The sequence below is a fragment of the Rhea pennata genome, chromosome Z, assembly GCF_028389875.1.
Source record: "Rhea pennata isolate bPtePen1 chromosome Z, bPtePen1.pri, whole genome shotgun sequence".
Classification (NCBI taxonomy): Eukaryota; Metazoa; Chordata; class Aves; order Rheiformes; family Rheidae; genus Rhea; species Rhea pennata.
In genome coordinates, this window is record NC_084702.1 from 36,478,060 (window position 1) to 36,500,021 (window position 21,962).

Consider the following 21,962-nt stretch of genomic DNA (forward strand, 5'->3'; position numbering starts at 1 on the left):
AAAATGATCATAAACTAGCCTTACTTAAAATGACAAATAGAGCTGAGGAACTTCTGTCTGAGGAGAAAGAAAAACACGTGAATAATCTGAAAGCTATTTTCTCATTCATTTTTCAAGTTTTTAAAAGCAGGCAGATGAATTCTAAAATGGATTTATCGTAAGTTTTTCTGTCACTTTTTGTTTTCTTTTCCCCCTAGACCCAAGCAAGATTTTAATAGCTGAGGTAACTAACACCAAAACACTGTGGGTAGGAGTGTGTACGTGTTTGTTTTTTGTTACCTGGCATCTTCCAATCAAGATTTGATGCGTTTGTGAGAAAATGCTGTAGTTGGACCTTGACTACTGAGTTGACCGAGGGGTTATTGGGTAAAAGTCTAGGTTTGGCTATGTCATATCCCAGATAACATATTTTCATAACGATTCCATTTGGCCTTTAGCAAAGTTTGCTGGCCACTTTGTACAAATTATTGTTGACTGGCGGGAATCATAACTTTTAATGGTAAAATTCCTACTCTGAACTGGACATCAGCGATGCAGGGAGGCATGGCTAATGAGCAAAGATTCAACACAACCGGAATTTGGACCATAAAGCCTTGTGGTCACCATGGGGAAGCTGCTACCTCGCGCACAGTCGATGGACAGCAAGGTGAGGGGTTAACATGCCTATAGCTCTCTAGGCCAGGAAACAAAAACTTTATGGAAGGTGTTGCAAAAGGGCGTAATTTCTAATCACATTGACTACAGTAAGTACATAGTGTTATAAATGCCGCACTTAGCTGCAGAAGCCTTCAGGCTGATATCCACATGGCCTTTTGTGCTTTTGGGGCAGAAATACTAGTTAGGCAGATAATCTTGTTATGGTGCTGATAGATTAGAACAGCTCAATGCTGAGATTTGTTGCAGCGTAGGGGTTTCTTTAAGAATTACTCTTTCTTTGCAAGGATGGTTGGCAGAGTTCAGCAAGAGAGGTGATGTAACTTCTACTGGGCTCACCTTGAAGATTCTCCTGGGAATGCTTATTTTTTGGGGTGCCGCGTCAGAGCGGGAACACCACTGCTGCTTGGCAACTTGCACCTGCATGTGGTTCCACAGATAGTGTTTCATGGCGCTTATCCGATCCCTGTGAGCACAGACTTACGGGACTAAGTTTCATGGCTAAGGCAGCAAAATACCATTTCACTGTTTATTTTCGCCTCATCATTGTTTTTGTCCCTAATGCTCTTATAGAGAAGAAAACCATGCTAACCCATCATGTTTAAATATGTGACCTTTGTGCATGAGTGAAGTTTAGTGTTGTTGCAATTTCTGTGAGCTCCAGCAGCAATAATTTACTTCAGGGAGCATGTTAGTATCCATTATCTATGAAAACATTCAGCTAAGGGAACTATTGCTGTTAATGCTTTTTAATAAGGAACATATTAATTGTTGTCAGCACTTGTAATTACTACAACTTTGTTTGAACAGCAAGTTCTAATTTAATGTACTTATTGTTGAAACACTCATGTAGTCTAAAAATAAAATACTTGATTCGGGACCTTAAGGGGACTGTTCTTGACTGCCCAAGTTTCACAAGCTCCTGCTTTTTTTCATGTGGTTTCTAGAACAAAACAGTAACATTTTTTCATGCCAACAGTCTAGCATGTCTAGTATGGAGGTCACCTGCAGGGTTACCTGGAGGTGCTTAGGTTTACCTCTGGAGCCTACATACTGTCAGGGCTCAGCAGTTACCACTTGCCTACTTGGGTATCTCATCTGAGCCTGATTACGTTGTAGTCTGCCATGGGTCTTGGTCTGAAAAGCTTTCTGGCAGCCTGCTTAGTGGTCAGCAAACTGGTTCTGTGCAGAAGGCACCAGCAATGAGAAATCAAATCATAACAGAGTTAGGGGAGGAAAGGGATCTCCCATTGACGTAAGGTCTAGTGACAAGACCTGCTGTGTCCTCTATTTGGAAAAACAGAGGACACAGTTCCACACTTTTTTTAGGGACGAAACTTCTGGTTTCCCCATTCCAGGAGCAGGTTTTTATGCATTAGGCCCCCAGAATAATCTTTTCTTTCTCTGGACCAGTCTTCTACCCAAAGCACTTTTTAACAGCACAAGTGGAGAGGGCAGTCTCTACCATAACCACATCTAGTCAAGGTCCAGTTTTTACAGTCCCCATGGACAAACTGGTTCCTTACATACAGCCAATATGCAAAACGCAGAGTGAGATGAGATAATGCGATTGCAGCTCTTCAAGTTGGGAAGCAAGAACCTCACAGAGCGCGTTGCAACAAGGGGTCTGGGTCCCACCTGGATCCCCATCTGGCGAGCGGAGACCGAATACGGAGCATCTGCTCCATTGGCAAGTCTCTAGCCGCGTGTCTGAGGAACTGCCTTGTGAGAGGCAGGCGTTTCCTCGCCTCCTCGTAGAGGGGAATGGCAAGTGCTGCCTCAGTCTTTGAAAGTGAGGTGACGGCACCCACGCGCACGGAGTGGTTTTGGCAGGAGATCCTGTGAGGGATCTACCTTCACCTGTAAGCGTGGGGCACTTGTACCACAAAGTTTTAAGACGCCTTCCCTCCTCCTCCTGCTGTTGGTTAGCTGGAGGCAGCCCTGTTTTAGGGAGCAGGCGATTTTGGAGGCCATTTTGAGGAAATCAACTCTTTCACTGCATTGCATGGCATGTCTCCAGGAAACTCGAATCCCTCAGTAGCCACCTGCTTAGAAGTCCATTATGGAATGTAATGCTAGGCCCATTTTAAGATTAACAGTGGTAAAAATAGTCTCTGAACAGATTTTTTTTTCTTTTGTCTACCTGAAGAGTTGTTCATTTGGGGGATGTTCTTTCTGAGGTACATGATTTGGAATTGGAAAATACTCATTGACATTTTTCCTCCTTTCTTTTCTTCCCTGTTCTCCAGGCTAGAAAAAAAAGGTGAAGAAAAGATGGAAGGAATGAGGATAAGCGAGATAGGGAGAAAGATAGCAGTGTTTAAAAACCCTAGTGCTCCACTTCTCTGCCTGGGCAGCGTGTAGGAGAGTCCTTCTGGAAGGCAACCAGCTCTGGGCCCTGCTGACCGTTCTCCAGGTCAGGTACCTTCTGGTGAGGAGCCGGTGCTGGTTAATGTGTCAAAGAACAGTAACAAACCGTAGGGTAATCGGGGCTTGTTTGCCAAAGTGCTCCTGGGAAAAGAGCTGAAATGAACAAATGAAACACGGAGAAACTGACAAAACTCGTCATCGTTTCTAATTACAAGTCAGCTTTAACAGATGTTCTTTTGATTTTTTTTTTTAATTTGGTACATTTTTTTTTTAAAAAAACAACAAACTAAGGCAAAAATCTGGTGCTTTTGAGCTGTCATTAATATATACTGAACTCTCTCCCAGCAGAGTGTGGGAAGAATGTTGCTTGCATGAATTCTGAATGCCTTAGGATTTAGTTATGTGCATTTAAACATGATATATATAAAGTGAAATTGCTTTACAAAGACGTGTAATCATGACTTTTTTGACATAGGAGGAGACAAGTGGCCCAAGAGTTAGATGTCTCTCCAAAAGTCACAAATCAACATTCTGGAAGAGGTAGGTTCAGAACTTGTTTCCTGGCTCTCAGTTCTCTGTATTATTGTATACATTACTCCTCTTTTTTTAGTTCTTGTAAGAGTTCTAAGGACTCCCTTTATATACAGCTAAAGTAGTTTCCACCAAAATTAGCATAAATTTAAGTTCAGTTGATGGAGTTTCTCTTGGATCGCTACACTATAAAAGTAGTATTTTGTCTATACCAAATTTTATTGGCCTGCTGCATTTTTGGGAATAAAGTCAAAAAGTTTTCTCTGTGTGCTATTCTAAGATGTATATGTTTCTGAAGACTTGATTTACTTAATATCACCTTTACTATACGTTGCAAATAAACTCGTGCGTAAGAAGTAGAAATTTCAGAGCTGCTGTAATGGTCTGTTTCAGATTTAAATCTGTGCGCTGTGATGCATTGCAATGCAAGCAATACATAAGTATTTTAACAGGCTGAAGTTTTGACTGGTTCTAGCCACCCTTGACTTTTGTGCTTTATCTGCCTTAAATGCTAAGTAGAAGTAGAAAGGATTTTTTTTGCTATTTCTGAATATTTTTACTCATATTATAGAGTAGCTTCCAGAGTAACTTAATGGAATTTAATGTTATATTTTAACCTACTGACCTGCTATTCAAATAAGTTTTTTCTCTTGTAGGCTTTGTCTCTATATATCGCCTTTTTTTGCTGTCTCTATTGTCTACATATGTATGCGTTTTATCTGCATTTTAACTGGATAATAGTGAAAGAATATTTTCAAGTTAAAATTGATGTTAGCAGGAATTTCATTTCTGACAGCTACATATTCTCTGAAGAATGCTATCTAGCAGCGTGGGTCAAATGATTCAAATATGTGCTATGGCAAGAACTCATAGAAAACTGTAAGATTTCAGAAACTGATCTCAGTATAATAAAATCGAGGGGAAAAAAAAACAAGGTGAGGGAATATCACTATGGTAGTCAGACTAAAATACAGACAAATAGATTGCGATGATTTGTTATTGCACTAACGTTACAGTTGCAAAGGACAGTGACTTAGTACTGATAAAAAGGGAGAGATGGGTTCTTATTCTATGTCTGTAGTGTGGTGTGTTTTGGCTTCGTTTTGGGTTTTTTTTTTTTTTTTTTTTTTTTTTTTTTTTAATGACTGACTTGTAAAAGCAAGAGACCTATCTCTGTTTCTGGATTCAGTTATCTGGACCATGCCAAGTACGTCATTCATTCTTTCGTTCAAAGCAACACTGTTAAGGAACAGTTCAGATTGAAGCGGAGGAATACTGAAGCTGAATTTTTGTGTATGTATTTAGTTCTACTCTTCATCTGCATGCATCAGTCACAGGTCTAGTGTTTTTATTTTGGGCAAATATATATCTGGGATCAGATAGGTGTGGTTCCTTGGATACTCCCTAAATACGATACCTCTTTGCAGGTTTGTGACGAGAAACTGGCTTCATAGGAAAAGGGAAGCCCCTGGCAGCCCCTAAATGTCAGGACTCATGGGCTTATGGGCAGATGCAGGTCATTTAAAACTATATGAGGCCAACAAGAGTTGCTGTTTGGTATGAAGATGACTGTGGAAGGCAGGGCACACTGAATTTTCAGGCACACTGAAAATCTTTGCTGATGAGCATGTTTTGGATGCAACTAGAGCAAAACATCATAAACTATATGTGTTTTGACACCATACATCACTGATTAATACACCCACTCCCTGAGTCACCTGAGCTGAAGAAGTCACAGCCAGATCCTGTTCTCTTTGATGGGAGAGATAGGAACCTCATAAAGAGAGATGGGAACTTTCACAGATGATGTCTTGTCTCTAATGATGGTGAGGAGGGCTACTGTTTTTACAGTGTTAGTGTTATGGCATCTATGGATTAGTTTTCCATAGCTTCTACACCCTCATGGTCAAAGCATGATAGACCTTGTCAGTATACCTTACATATATTTGGTAAGGTAGTGAAGTCACCCTAGTTTCAGGTCACCCTCTCCTGGTTTTGTGTCAGAGCTTTTTTTGTGTCAGCAGCAGCTTTGTTTCAACAAGCAAAATCCTGTGTATCAGCAAAACGATTTTCCACAGTTGTAGCTGTCAGCAAAACAGGAGTTATAGAGTTTATGGTACTCGTGAGTAAGCAATGAGAAAGTGTACACGTCAGCCCAAGCAATGGTATAGGCCTATGTTCACTTAAATAGGCCTTAAGGCAAGGTTTTGGCAGAGTAATAGTGGGTTATAGCAATTCTTACAGCTGGAGTATTGGCTTTTCAGAGGCAAGTGAGGGAGGGGCCATGCTTGTCTTCGGATAGTCAAGGAGTAGCAAAGAAGACTAAAAGCCTCAATGTTTGACTGAAATGTTTTGTCAGTGACAAGAGTTTTCTTCTCTGTCCCCTTCCCACCAAAAAAAAAAAAAAAAAAAAAAAAAGCATAGCCTTTGTAATGGTATTAAAGAGTATTAGAATGGTATTAAAATACTTCTTTTGTGAGGCTCTTCAGCATGCAAATGTTTGCCTTGCTCAGGGATGGCAAGGTTCAGGTCCCTACCAGATTTCCTTTGCTGATGAGGTGAGGCAAATCATCGCTGATGAAGGTTGTTTTGTGCTGATTGTTTTGCAAACTTTTATCTCAGACTCTTATCTTCTGAATAAGAACACATGCATTTTATGACAAAATTCTATGACAAAAGAGCAGTGATGTTGGTGGAAACTGTTTTTTCTACTGTGCAAAAAAAATCCTAAGCAAGCAAGCAAAAGAACCGCCTTGGAGTCATATTCTCTATTCACATCTTCTCAAGGGAAATGAGCCATTCTGAAAGGGGGACTTGCAACCATCCCATCTTGAAGCTGTAGACCTAGTGTGCGGAGCTATTTTTTTCAATAACTCATGGATGAGAAAATGATTCAGCAGGCTTTCCACCCAGGTTAGCTTTTATGTGACAGTAATGCCTGGGTTGCTGGGAGGTATCATAAACACTTTGCGGCAATCAGCAACGAGTTTTCTTTAATCAGGAAATGGTGATTTTTGTGTGAATCGTGGAAAATGTGAAAAGTCTCATGCAAACAGTTTATTTATTTATTTTTTGTCAACTCTCAGTTCAACAGTGGTATGTAAAAGCCTGAATGTAATTGCTAACTAGTGGTTTACTAAAGTTTCTCCATTCCAGTTGCATGTGGAACACCCTTTGTCAGCAAAACAGGCTTGCATTTAGTGTGATTGTATTCAAAAGTTAAAGTAACTAAAAATAGCTGAATGTTAGTATTTTGGTATGATGCTTTTTTTTTTTTTTTCCGACCAGGCCTTCAGCATTGTAAAACAGTTGCTTCGTTGGTTCAGAGCGCATGCAATATATTAGTATTTCATGCAAGGAGGCTTTGTCTTGCTGAAATTAATTTAGTCAGGATTACAGGTCTTTGTAAAGACTGTAGTAAAACATTTCCTAGGCTGGAAAGGGCTCATCAGCTTGAGGAATATGGAATTTGGGAAACTGTAGACAGAGTTCTTTATCCACAGTGTTTGCCCACTGTTTGCTCTGAAATTGCCTATTATTTGCTCTGAAATCAGTGCGTGGGGCTTGGCAGGGAGGAAGAGGAGACTGGCTAAGCAGTGCACTTTGCCTGCCTGCTTCTGAGGTTCATATCTGTCATTGAATAGCTTTCAAAAAAAATGGTTAGAGGGAATCACCCTCAGTCATTTAATTAAACCAGGCAGCAGAAAAATTTGCATGGGTGTATCTCAGGAAGTATGTAATATGCAGTATTTCTTAACCGGTTTTCTAAACAAACTCCTATGAATACTTTGTATCTTTTGAGACTGCAAGAGAAATTGAACATTCTGTCTACGAATGATTACCATGCTTTCTATTGGGGAAGAGGTTTCCATAACAAAGGTTTAGTAAATATTGCTTATCTCTTTATAAAATAAAATAAAATAGTTCAATAAAAGAATACCGTAACATAAAGTCACGGTCTATGCAAAGTCTGAGTTATAAGAATGTGCATAGGCCCACTTCCACCAGAAAATGGAATTTACTTGAATCAAATGTGGTCAGCATACAGGTTAACTTATTGTGATATACATCAAATACATCAGTTTATCTATACAGCTAAAACATAGGATGATCTATACCAACTGCTTAATCAACTGAGAATATAAACAACCTTTGAAAACATGACATTAACAAGTACTGCTTGCTGTCCTTTCAGTAAAATGTTTCACTTGCTGAGTTTTACCATGGTCTCATTCCAAAGTTTTGTGGAATTGCTTGTGCTTTTGCTATGAATCTACTCCTGTTTCTTGAAGCAGAGCATCATTCTTTTAATACTAGAATTTGTCCTAAATTTCCAAGAAAACTTTATACTTAGCATGTGGAGTTCCCCCCCTCCCTTTTTTTTAATGCATGCATATGGTAGCATCTCTATAGATTGTAATATATCTTGGAATTCGGTGGGGAGCATCCGAATAAGTGAAATCTTTCTTATCTTATGTACTAAGTCATTCCTCTGCATTGAACTGTAGACTTATCCTGTAATTAGTTACTCAGATGATTCAGTGATTAGGTTACGGGAGTGCATCCAGTGCATTAATGACTGAACTTACTTGGAGCACTAACAGTTCTTTATGCTTGCAGCTTAACTGTGGAAAATTTACTGGTAAAAGATAAAGAAACTTGTTTTTTAATAAAGATTTTTAAAAATAAGTGTGTGTCTGCTACAGCAAAATGTATTCAATTTTAAAACTTTCAAACTGAGGCAGAACTGGCAGCGTACCACTTCACAGAGCAAGCAGAAAATGGCTTTTCAGATGGGCCATCCGTGTTGTATGGAACAGGTTTTCATGATAGGAATGAAGTGTTGTCTTGAAGACCCTGGAAGCTGAAAGCTGAGCAAAGGGTAGAAAATGACTAATAGCTCTGGAGCCGAAAAAAGCTGTGCTTTTGCGATGTCTAAATGTATTTTCTGTGACTACTGCTGATAATACTGTCTTGATTTCCTAGACAAATTACTCACTAATGCAGCTAAATAGGGAATATCTATGGCAGCACAGTAAGCAGGAGATGTCAGGAACAGCAACTGGAAAGACCTTAAGGAGAGGAGTGGGATCACTCTGTTGCCTGCCCAGGACAGTGGTGGGTGGTGGAGAGCAGCTCTCACTGTGGCAATACCAACTGGAATAGACTGCCTTTTTTGGCTTTAGGTGAAAAGAAACTTCTTTAAAGATAAAGTACTTTAGATCAGATAAGCTGACAGCATCACTGTAGGTAATGTGAAGTGTAAAATTGTTTCTAGTTGTTAAAATAGCTCACGGGAAGAGCAACTTCACTTAAAAATGTGATGAGATGGGAGTTCAGATCAGACTTTTTAGATGCAAGTTGTTTATCAAGAATGTTTTTAGCTATCTCATATAATATTTAGTATGTCTTTACAGAACACTAAAGCATGCTTAGATTGCCAATATCGCATGCACAGGATTTCAGAGACTACTTGTCAGTTTTGCAATGTTCGAGAAGTGAGTAGAGTGAATGAGTTTCGGATGGGTCCTCTGTGTGGGTACTGTTTCTCTGCTTCATAACAGATATGAACAGGTATGGACTGATGTACAGGCAAAGGTAGTAAGACTTACTGTGGTGCTAGCAAAAGTTGCTGTGTCACCTACTGTGAACTGAGCCTGCAGTGTCTGGCAGCTATTTAATTCTGACTGTGTGCCTTAAGGAAACTGGGAGATTCTTCATGTAGCAGCGTGTATGTTGTTTTGGGAGTATCAGTTTTTTGTACGGGAGTCCATCTGACACTGCAGGGTACAGAGGTTACTTTGGTTACTCTGGATTCTTTGAGGCAAAATTTGATTCATAGGTTAATGCAGAACAACTAAATTATTTTCCCACCTGATAGAACATCTAGCCTTCTGGGGAAGAAATGAATTTTTCAGTTACAGCTTGTTTGTTTATTTGTGCTTCCAAATGCTTTATCCTCTCCCTTTTGCTGTCACTGGTTCAAACATACATTTGGAGATGTGGCCCAGATCAAATACCAACCTAATTCTAATTCAACTTCTTTTCCAACATTAAGGAGTATTGTATCAAGAATGCAGATGTGCAGGTGAGCACTTCTAGCAAGATCCTTGATATCTGCCACCTGGCTGCAAGAGACACACACAGAGAGAGAGAGAGATCCGGTTGTTATCCAAATGTGTAATCATGTTCTTCAGAAGTGCTAGCTGAAGCCTTTGAACATGAGACCATTACTACTGAACAGTTGATGGCTCTCCCTTGTGCAAAGGGGCTGAGCACTATCAGCTGTTTCATTATATTAACTGCTACAATAACAGCCTGCCTGAATCTGGCAGAAAGATGGGATTCTAGAGGCAAAAGGGTACCGATACAGTAGTAAATAGAACGAGGGTAGCTTGACATCCTTAGTAAGACATGATTAAAGCTATATAGCCCAAATTAGAAATGGGATAGCTTCACTTACCTGTATTGAAGTTTCACTGTATCACTATGAGAGGAACGTGTATCACTTCAGCATCTGAATTTGAATGGAAGCCGTTGCATTTAGATTATCCTGGGTTAGCGTTGTTGACATAATCTTTTGGGAATAGATGACTCTTGGCAGGAAATCTAATATGGGTGAGATGAAATCAATAAAGTTGTCCTGAATCTAAAAGACTTCTGAAGAACCAGAGTACTTGGAAGGAAGATTGATGGTTATAGTAGTTGCAACAAATACCCCCTCTAAATCCAGTCCCTGATTTTAAAGAAGAGTTGGTGTCACAGAGTATTCCATATATTCTTTCAATTGATTGTACACAGGTATGTGAAGATTTGTTAAGAGTGAACACCAGATTATGGTGTTAAAAATAATCAGCTGGTGTTACTCATCTATGGAAAAGATGGCCAAAATGAGCTTGAATGTGCTATTTAGGAAGCACTTTCAAATGACTGTTTAGTTTATGGGTGAAGGTAGGGCAAGTGCAACTGTTTAAATTTTTTCTTCATCAGCACTATGCAGTATGCAAATATCAGAATTCATGAACAAGTTCAAGAGTGAGGCCAGCAAGGCAGTATGAGTAATATCAAGATAACAACTGATATTAGACACTTTCTTTGCTTTGTAAGCATATCTGCATACAAGTTATACATGCAAGTCAGTAAATCTTAAAGAAATGCATCAACACCTACTCCCCAAACAAATGAGACCTCAGAGCGCTAAAGAAGTCTGTACCACTATTTTGGTCTGTTTTTAGAAGAGAGGCTGAATTGGAGAGTGAACCTGATGTGTCAGGATTATTTCCCTCACACCCTGGGGAATAAAATGCAGCTGGGAGTAGTTTCTCCCTTTTGATGGAAAAGAAATACTAGCTAGTAGGACAGGGTCTCTGACAAATTGATTCCATTTAGCTGGCCTAACACAAATAGCACTTTAGCAGAGTGTTACATTAATAATCTCTCCTTTTAGGCTCCCTGTTTCTTTTGCGGAGACAGGTGCCACTGTTTTGCTATTACTTTAAACAAACATAATTAAGCAATTGCTCAGTGACCCAACTTCATGGGCCGTATTCTCGTCTTTCTCACTGGGCTGAATCTGATGGGTTTATTATGCCTCTGTAAACAGGATCAGAATGTAGCCTGGTGCGTCTCAACCTTGATAAAACTGCTCAGTAATGAAAACACAGAAGCCCTGTTTGTTTCCAGGTCAGTCTTCAGTAAAAAGCTGCCTAATAACTTGATGCTTTTGACTATCTAGGCATCTGTATGAATAAAGAATGTCATTTGCAAATCATGGGTCAGACTTGACAGGAAAGATATGAGGACTTGTGACTGAAGTGTAATAGAGAAGGCTATTCATGGAGCCTACAGTATTATTACAAATCATTCTTCTGCCTCGCCTCTATTATACTGCCTTTATCTGGTCCACATATTTAACTAGATACCTAGGCAAAGCATGGTTATTATGGAAGGAGAGAGTTCATTGAGTCATCCTTCACTGTGACCGGAGCAGCTGCAGTGAGAGTGATGTTAGGCAGCATGCCTGATCTGCATGATAATTGCCACAGTCATTCGTACTCAGGCATCTCTGGTCTAAGACTTCTCCCAGGAGAGCCAAGAGGTTGCCATGTTTTGCCAGTTCTGTTTCCTATTTACAACATAAACAAATCCTGAAAGATTCAGATAATGGTGTTGGGATCCTTCCAGAAAAATTTTTGACTAGAAAGAAAAAATTTTTTTGGCCCTGTAGGGACCAACAGATCTGGTGGAAAGGGAAGGTGGGAGAAAGTAACCCAAAATTTAATGACGACTGGAATCTGCAGAGTAAGTGAGCTGGAGAGAGGCACAGAATAGGGAAGCTGGAGGCATGGAGCTAGTACAGAGCCGTGAGCTAGAGAAGTTTACTACTACAATTAAGAGATGTGGCTGGTCAGTACTGTGTGCTTGACTCTAGAACCAGAGACTTCACCTTCTCTTTGGCATCGCAAACAATTGCGAAACTCAGTGGCAAGAAGTGCGGTCCCTCTTTTACAAGTTGACTTAGTAGTGCACCACCTCCCATTGCAGCCGGTTGCATCGTTAGCTTGGGTACTGCATGCTCATGTGGTGGAAATAAGTGTTCAAGCACCCTGGAGTTCCTGTATATTCTCATATTGAAATTTTATTTTTCGGTTGAAAAGAAAGGAAACAAAGTCATTATTAGGGGTGAAAAGTCAAGCACTTGAAAGTTATGAATTGCCGGTATTTGAGGGAATAGCTGGTAATCATGTAGGTAGGTAATCACGAAGATTGTATCATAAAGCATATGCACAAGGGAGTCAATTAAGGTTGCTTAAGTAACTTTGCGTCCCGTTTTTTCCGAACAGCTGAGAGCTTGGTTTTGCAACCTTAAAGATCTTTAAATGGAAGTAATCATAGCTAGTATTACTGTAATGCCTAATCTTGGCATCCTGCTAAGAGCTCATTCCCAGTGATATGTTATGCCAATGATTTCTACAGGTAGGGTTTTGTAAAAGAAGTGTTTTCTTTCCTTTTATCATTTTAAAATCTACTGCCTTTCAGTGTCTTTTCATGCCCCTTTGTTCTTCTGAGGAATGCTGCCACGTAGGAGCCGCTTGATGTATGCTTTCTGTTCCAAATCTGCTTTTATATGCATCTGTTTTATTTTGAATCTAAGCAGCTCCAACTTTCTCAATTTCTCTTGTAGTTTTATGAGCCGATGTCCCTAAGTGGATAAGTAGCTCTTTTTTCCAGTCTCTGAGCCTTTCTGGGAAACTTAAAATTAAGTTCAAGACAGAAAGCTGATGAACTGGTCAGGATGTCATAGAAAAAATATTGACAGAGCTAAGAAAGGGAAAAATGCATTCTGAAGAAAGAAGAGGACCTTTTTCAGTCTCCCTATAAGGGGAAGAAATCCTGGAAATATGTTTTACAACTAAAAAGTATAACAAAACAGTGCCAGCGAATTTAAAGTGGTATAATTGTATTAATGCTGTCTTTTCATTGCTCCCAGGGTTTTCAATGCTCATCCATGTACTCTTCTATTCTTCCACCTGCCTTTTGCACTTTTTAGTATAGGTAATGTAATCTTTAAAACAAAAGCTAGTTTTACATGAACATTCACCTTAATTGTAGGAGTCAATCCTAGCACAATCTCATATGGCTTCCAAATTCAGATTTCCTGGATGACTTCAGCTGTTGGAGTTTAGATTTAAAAGAGATGTATTAGCAAGAGTGTAGTGAGCAGACTGAGGACATTGATAATTCCTGTCTATTCAGGACTTGTGAGACTACACCTGGAGCACTGTGTCCAGTTTTGGCTCCCCACTACATGGTAGGCATCGACATATTGGAATAAATCTGGTGAAGGGCCACCAGAACGGTTAAGGGGCTGGAATGTATTGTATGGGGAGAAGCTGAGGGAGCTGGATTTGTGCAGTCATAGAGGAGGTTGAGGGGGCATATTATGGCTTTTTACAACCACCAAATGGGAGGATATAGGATGGAGAAGGACTCTTCCTGGAGGTGCAGAGTGATAGGACAAGATGCAACAGACAGAAAATGAGGACTTCTGTTTAGATATGAGGAAAAAAGCTTTTTCACCATGGGGATGATCAAATATTGGATTGTTTGATGAAACTGTGAGATCTCTGTCCTAGGAGATGCTCAAAACTCACCTGGACACAGCACTGAGCAGTTTGGTCTAGTTGGACCTGTTTTGAGCAAGTTTTGGACTAAAAACACCCCTAAGTCTTTTCCAGTCTCAACCATATTCTATGGTTTTATGTGGGGCCCACTGAGGTGGACTCTAGAGTTCAAGAAAAGAATGATTTTGATTTCATATTATCTAGACTAAAAAAAAAAGTAACTTGCTTACCCTCTACATAACTCATATCAATTTAAAGTAGAATTTTATAGCAAATGTGCAATCAAACACAATATGAAGTAATTTATTTTGCTGTATAACCATTTATCAAAACCCTCTTCAGGAACAACCTATGTTTACTTGTAGCATATTTTTTAAGATTTTTTTTTTGGTACACATTTTTCCTCTGAAGTCTTTTAGTATTGTCTAAAGACATAATTCATGCTATTCTAGTCCATACTGAGGATAGACTAATTTCTTATTAATTCTAAAGGTAAAATAAATAATTTTGATAATATCCTGGCTAAGATATTTTGTCTGTTAAGTGCTTTCTGTATGTACAGTCTTGTATGTCTCTACTGATTTGTTTCTCTTGGATCCCACAGTATGTTCCTTAAGTACACCATAAAAATAACATAATCATGATGTTATCTGTTCTATTACAAAGTATATGACAATATTGTGTTTATGGTTAAATACAGCCTCAAGGACCTCAAACCAGTGCCAAACAAGTAAGTTGTTTTCAATTAAGGACATCATCTCAGTGCTCAGTAAACACACAAGATTATTTATGTATGAGCTAGGGCTTGATGTTGTTAGAAAATGTGTATTAGTAGCATCCGGTTTAGCTTTAGTTTGGACCTAACCACCACCAACAAAAATGAAGCATAGTAATAATGAAAAAAAGATGACTGTAATAAGCCTATGCCACAGATGATTTTGTTAGTTAATTTTGTGTTGCCGATAATGTATGGATACTCCTAATGATTCCATTAGAGTTTAAATAACAGAATTCAGCACAAATGTATTTCTACTGAGCAGCAGAAACATAATTTCTCTGGAACTGCAGCTGCTGTAGTTGAAGATTAGGCTCTTACTATCCCTTAGGGAGATTACTGTCTCTGCCAGCTGACTTAGTTTTTATACAGCCAGCGATTTATTAGATTGCTTTGCTCTTAAGTGTGATAATAGGCCTTATGCTTAGCAAGGTTTAGAGACTTCCAGTGCATTAATATTTTATGGCAATGACAGTCAAGACACATTTTGTTTACCTAACAAGACAAGCCAAGCTAGAGCTGATGCATATTGGAGATTAGCAGTTTTAACTGGTAGGAGCTCTGCCAATTATGTCTTTAATGCTTTGCAGTGACTTTTATAATTGTAATCTAATCGTTTGCATATTTGATGCATCGACATCTTATTCTGAACCATGTTGTTTTGTGTGACCCAAGTATTTATAGAGAACCCTTTTTCTGCAGCCCTGCTACTCACTTCTCTGGTTTCTGTATGTACTCGTGGATAGTGTAGCGATACTTGGAGGTCTAAAGGGCTCCCATCTTCGATCCCAGTTTATGTTTGCTTGTGGGATTCAACTTATATTGAGACTGACCGGATCTTTCAAATCTTGTGGAAGTAACCTGTACGTGTTGTATTTGTCTCACGTGCTGGCTAAAATAGGACCCTGGTTCGCCATGACTCAGAGTCAGTGACGATGATAGCTTCTGCAGCCCAAATAAATATTTTGGATGAGCGAGTCCTTCACTGTTTGCTTTATATTTCTTCTCAACAAAGCAGATCTATCAGCTGTTATTAGTAATGGAGAAAGGAGTTTAAAGATCAGTGGGTCAGGTATCTGGCACTGATTCACTGTGTCTGCAGAAAACTCTCTCAGCTCCAGGGACAAGGCTGAGAATATTTACCAAGAGAAATTGCACGTTGCAGAGTCTGATGCTCCTATTACTTAGGCTCATGTATATTAGAAGAATCTCTGATAAATAGTTTGCTGTACAGTAAAATTGGTAATGGAAAAAATCTGACCCATAAGATATCCTTAAAAAAAAAAAAACCCAAATAAGCAGCTCCCGCAATTAGCGGCTCCGAACATCTCCCACAATTAATTCCTGTCACAGATAGATGCATCTAGAAGAGCCTATCCTGTCTATAGGTGTTGAATGCTTTTAATGATGTAATGTATTTACATTAAAATTTGGAATTTGAGAGTTTCCCTGCTTTCAGTCTTTTTTAATGTAGCGCAAGCTACAGGGTTTGTTTACAATACATAATTTTCTTCTGTGAAAAGCCTAGTTTTTAACTGAAATTGTTCTTAAGTAACAATATTAAGCCAGCTCAAATGCTGATGTTAACAGTTATAGATAGTTTCAGCTGGGAGGCAAGATTTAGCTTTGGTTTTGAACTGTGCTGGTCTGTGATTCTGAACATTTAACCTCTCTGTGCTCCAGGATTTAAATGGGGCTGTTGTGAGATTTGAGTTCATACTGTACTTTGAAATAATCTTTAAAAAGTCCCTATGAAAGCTTAAAGTAGCCTGCTGCTTAATAATGTACATTTATTTTCCTCTAGGCTTGCTATAAATATTATGAAATGGAATGAACAGTTAAATTGCAGCAGCTCTATCTTGTTTCCAAGATTAATTTTTAAATGGTTGCCGCCTTTTTCACTTTCTACTGTGTATTGAAAGCAACACTTTTTTTTCTTTTCCTGATCCAGGAACTGAGAGCTGATCCTGGAAGTACATGTTCATAATATTGGCGAGGGAAGATGAGATACGCAGTGTGTAGCCTAGTGATGACTGATCAACTGAGTCCTGCAGTTCCTCCGCTGTAATGATTCACAGGAGGTGCGAGGTGTTACTGCCTCTTCCCAGATAGCCTTGGAGCTGAAGCAGTAATAAGTTGTGGCCCTAGCCGTCTTGTTGATCAGGAGGGAGCTTGATCACACATGTGATGCACGTAGGTCTGAAAGCATATGTCTAATGCAGTAATAAAAGCGGGGGGAGGTGTGCGTGCATGCCTGTGCGCTGGCTGCTTGTCAGGAAAAATGGCGTTTATAACAATAATAACTTCCAGCATAAAGCCCGCAGTCTCTCTCAGTTAAATTTGCCTTCAGCATAGCACGCTTTTTTGGCATCCTTCTTGGGATCTGCAGGCTGAGTAAGGAATATGATCAGTCGCAGAAATAATATTGAAGGCTGCCAGTCATTCAGCAAACCCATTGGCACTGTTGGGAGCTGTCTCATTCACATCTAGCATGGGACTAGGCAGGATCCATGTTTCTGTAGCAGGTTAAAAAAGGAGCAAAGCTAGGAAGCTGCAGTAGGCTGCCAAGGGTTTGGGTTACCGGACCAGACGTTTAACAATGCTGCGAGTCAACAGCAGCTGGTGGGGTTGAAGGACCTGCTTTTCAACCCGTCCTTGGTGCCCATCTGCACACCTTGTTTCCTACATGCCTTCCAATATCTAGCCCTGGGTGGTTCTGGTGCTGTGGAGGTTTGTCATTTGATGTACGGCCCACAGGACAGTCAAATGCCACCCGTGGGGTGCACGGTGAAGGCAGGGCGATAACTAACATAGCGCCTTTCGGGGATTTCAAGCAATGAGGATTATCTCTCCTCAGCAGTGCTAGTCTAAGCAAATGTCACGGTCGTGTGCACGCTTGTATTTTTGGGGATAAAACCGTGTGTAGATGCGAACGTCAATTAGGCATGGCCGGCGGGCTCCTGGCAGAAGGCCAGCGGGGCCCCGACCACGCAAGAGCTGAGCTGAGCGCTCTCCTGGCAGGGGCACGGCAGGCTGCAGGAAGCTCGCTGGCTGCGGCGCTTATCCTGATTCAGCAAAAGGACGATGAAAGGGAGTAGATAAAGTGATAGTGAAGAGACCTTTTAGGTCACATCTTCCAGCTTCTGCTTTTTGTCTTTATTGAGTGTCTGTAATCACACTGGTCGACCTTTGCTGTGCCGGTGGTCTTACCATATGTCCTTCAGGAATTTCCTAATGAGGCGTGTTTTACAATAGGTTTATTTTAACAGGAAACTAGAGCTCACGAGTACTTTATGGAAGTATTTGCTAACGTTTGTTTGACAAACAGTACGCGTTTGTGTCAGCGTTTCTTATGCCTACGTCTGTGCGCTTTCTGCAAACGTTCCCACGAGCGAGCTGCTGTTGACGCAGTGTGCGCGGAAAGGGCGTCACAAATACCCGGGTGCGCGTAGCAGCGTGACGCGTACGAGTCAGTCGTACTACAAGTGCTTCGTACAGCTCTCTTGGAGGCTTCGTGTGGTCAGCCTGTTTGCTATGGGAAGGAAGACCGTGTTATTTGGAGAACCGCCGACCGGTTAGGCAAACGCTTGAGGCCACGCGATCGCAGCAAATCACGCGCTCGCAGACTGAAATGCTTTTGAACACACTGTCTGTAGGCGTAATTTTGAAAAAAAAGCAATTACGCTTCAAAAATTAACATCTCTGTGTACAACCTGGAGAGAAATATGTTAAATAAGTAAATTTCCTTTTCAGTAGTTTCTAAATGCTAGTATTGCAGAAATATTGTCAAAATTTACAACCGAGTTCCTAAGATTTAATGTTAAAGTGGATTGAAGACCCTTTCAGCTATTTTCAATTAGTCTCATATTTAATTAAAAACAGTATTTTGTTTCCCTTCCTATTCATTTTTTTTCTTGATCACCTGTAAAAATGAAATGAAAGCTATTGAAGAATTTTTATACTTGGTTTTGTTATTTGGATGTGTGCTGCTAGACGCTTAACCACTACGACACATATATTTGTCAAAACATGGGGAATAATTAGTCGAAATGTATGTGACCTTTTCCAGAAAACATTTGCAAACTGTATGATCTAAATGCATGTATAATGAGAATTGAAAGAGGGGAAAAGAAAACCAATTACAGTGTTTTATAGAAAAGGAAATTCCCCTAGAGATCTGAAAAATAAGACCATTTATTATAGAAAGGAACTTTAAAAAAAAGTAGAACTTTATATGAAATGTACCTTTAAAATCTATTACATGACAAGAAAAACAAAAAGTCATGTCAGAAAAACTTTTAAAAGTTGTAGCACCTATTTATTTTTCAGGAAAATTTCCAAAGTATACAGGAAATAGAAACCTTACTCGGAGTATTTTAGTTTATTGAGTTCTCTCTGCCTTGAAAATCATAGTGGAACTCTCCGGGGACTCCTATAAAGATGTATTACATCATAAAGCAAACTAAGGATAGTAACCCCTGTTATTAAACTGTCAACGTACATTAGGCTACAATTTATCCACAATCCGACTCAACTTAAAGCCTCGCTGTTGGCAGAAAGTTTAAAACGTAAGACTATGCTCTAATCATCTAAAGCCTAAGGTACTTTGGAAAAAATGTTGTAATAATCGCTCCAGCACTCCATTGCCGAGTGTGTGAATTTCATTGGTTTAGGGCTGCAAATGCTCAGCCATTACTAGGGAGGATTCGGAAGGATTACCACTTAAAAGGTTTTATTAGTGATGCTGTAGATTTCTCATTTCACAGCATATTAATAAAGGTTTGTTATAGCAGAGGTAATGAAAAATAAATCTTAAAGCCCAGTGCTTAAACCTTGCTTAATTTCGACATTAATATTTAACAACAAACCTGATGAAGATGACTTTGCGTATAAGGTCTGCCCTCTCCACTAGAGAAAACGGGGCTATCGCTTTGAGAATACTGCTGATAGTTGGCAGGAATTAGGATAAGTAGGAATTTCAAATCTGCTCATAACGTAGCTGAGATGCAAGAAATTCTGGCTGTGTGTATCTGTATAAAGCATCATTGTTAACTTCGATAGTAGCAGCACTGGGGAATCCCGGCGTGATTACAGGTATTTGTCATCCAAAGCCTTCAGTGAGGGCTGGCACAGGCAACTGAGGAAAGAAAGGGAATCTGTAGGGTCCAATAACCACCAAGCAGAGGTTAGTATAAAAGCCAAAATGACAAATCTTTTCTTGCCTCCTATGGCTGGGCAGTATAGCATCGCTGGCTGGGCGGTATGGGACAACCGCCAGAGAGATGAGGAGAGTGGAGGCCCTGGGTTGATGGCGGCACATATTCATGGTGCGGACTGCAGGGGCAAGGCTGTGCTAATAAACTAATAACCCTTGTTTTCACCTCCGTATAACCTATGTGCTGCAATAATCCTTGCAGAAACGATGTCACCCGAGGTAATGCTCCTCTATGAGAAAAAATGAGGAAGCAAACCCCGCTGAAATATTTCCTAAGAGCTATTTTATTTCTTAACGTAAATGCACGTTTCATAGAAAAGTGGCAGCACTAAGCAGAGTCGAAAGCAGTTAGAGCCGGTGGAGGTTAGAAGTGGCCGAAAGTACGAGTTAGGACTGGAATGTGGGAAATGGTAGGAATTTAATCTCTGCCTCCACTTCTGCAGTCCGCCCATAATCCCCATGTATCTAAGTGCTTCTGGTAGAGAAGCAGCAATGAAATAAATAACAGCGTGGATGGCAACAATCACCAGCATTATTTATCAGTATAAGTGTACTAAAAATGGAGAATTTATAAAACTATTCTTTAAAAATCTAAAACCTCAGCTTCACTGACCTGTCAAGAGCATATTTAACTGCTTCACTGCATAATGGTAATCTATCATTCAAATTACATGACATAATATTCTTTTAAGCCATCGTTGCTCATTATAACCACAATTAGATGTGGTCATTCATTTTCTGTGGAAAATCAAATAAGAGCACATTCTCTTTTCTTGGACGCATTCCTGTCCAACAGTCCTCACAGCAGGAAGCTTTATTAGCAACATGTGAAAATAATTGAGGAACAAAATGCCTAATGTAAAATTTATTTACAGTTTTTTTTGAGCTGGACTGTAGTTGAGAACTTTGTTGCTAATGAGAAATTACAGCATGCAACACTGCTGCCAAAGAAAGCATCTGTACAGACTCTGTAGTATACATCTGAAGACTAATGTTTCCTGAATATATAAATATTTGGACCAGGTTGCAGTTCGGCAGATTCTTTTCTAGGCGCCTTCAGACTTCTGCTCAGGAAGTGATGACTATTTTAAGTTTTTCTCTGTACCTTGTGGGGTAATAAAAATGAAATAGTCAACCCACAAACCAAGCAGCAAACATGAATGAAACTCTTAAGCCTCCCACTTTCCAAAGTTCAGGGACATTTAATACTCTGGATGGTCTAATGAATATCTTTACAGAACACCTTACAAATGCTTTAACAGCTCAGAAGTATTTTAACGATAATGCTTAGCGGGAAATAACCAGGCATTTGCACTGCTCACCGTAGGCTCGCCTGAAGGTCGGCTGACTGTGCATCCCGTAACACCTTGCTGCGGACTCTTTCGGGAAAAGTGCCTCAGATCCGATACTTCCCGTGTGCCGGTTCTGCAAGGGACTGCAGGGCGCGTGGTGGCCGTGGGGCTGGTGCTGAGGGATTGCACAGGAACCCGCTTTTCTCCCTTCCGTTCTTCCGGACTTGAAATTCGATGCGAAGGGGCAAGTCTCCCGAGGTTTCGTTCTGTCTGTGCCTGTTCAAATGGAGTGGAGGCAAATTGCACCTGCATTACATTTCAGTATCAACTTACATGTCTTAAAACAGTGCCTAAATATTGAATTATGTCTTACGCACTTCAGTGAGCGGAGTAGCTGTCTCTATGCTGGCTGCTGTGACTGCTCCAACACGCGTGGAAATAGCCTCGCCTGCTTTCTTACCATGTGGCTGGGAAGTGGATCTGCAGAGAAACTATTCCTCTGTGGGGAAGACGAGTTTATTGCATGCAGGAATCTTGGCTGCGATGTGTCCTAAGCACTCAAAATTCATCTCCTTATCTGTCCGTAGGTTTGCAGAAGTTCACTGAAGAGATGTTTTGATGGCAGCCCTCCTGTTTTAAAGGCAGCTGGCCAAAAACAAGCTTGCTGATCACCTAAGGGAAAAAAGAAAAAAAAAATCTTAAAAGAGCTGGTGTTACTGAATTTGAAAGGATGAAATGGAAGAAGTATTAAAGCACTTGCTTACAGTCAGGATTTGTGCTTTTGTTTGTCGGTTTAGTGTGTAGAGCTGCTGTTCCGTGGTTACTGGAGACAGAAATTACTGCTAGACTTTTCCATGGCATTATTCTTTCCCTCTGTCCAGGTAATTGTTTGTATCCATACAAACAGACACTGAATGACGACTGGCATTCTTGGACTGTGCTAGAGTGAAAATGTTACAGTAAATAGGTAAGGGTTTTTAAGCAGCTGAAGAAAAGTATTT

The 21,962-nt window shown here is 40.1% G+C and overlaps 1 long non-coding RNA gene across 5 annotated transcripts in view; it reads right to left on the reverse strand.

Moving 5' to 3' along the window:
• Positions 1-21,485, reverse strand: part of LOC134153263 (uncharacterized) — a 33,896-nt gene extending 12,411 nt beyond the window's left edge. The window contains exons 1-4 of one of the 5 annotated variants that reach the window (XR_009961140.1): positions 21,339-21,485; positions 20,992-21,237; positions 10,019-10,164; positions 9,285-9,683 (exon numbers count right to left, since the gene is read on the reverse strand). This is a non-coding gene — a long non-coding RNA (uncharacterized LOC134153263). Of the gene's footprint in view, positions 1-9,284; positions 9,684-10,018; positions 10,165-17,696; positions 17,987-18,750; positions 19,592-20,457; positions 20,775-20,991; positions 21,238-21,338 lie in introns of those variants that run through there. The other 4 variants (XR_009961141.1, XR_009961139.1, XR_009961138.1 and 1 more) reach the window with 4 other exon arrangements.
• Positions 21,486-21,962: the final 477 nt, after the last annotated feature.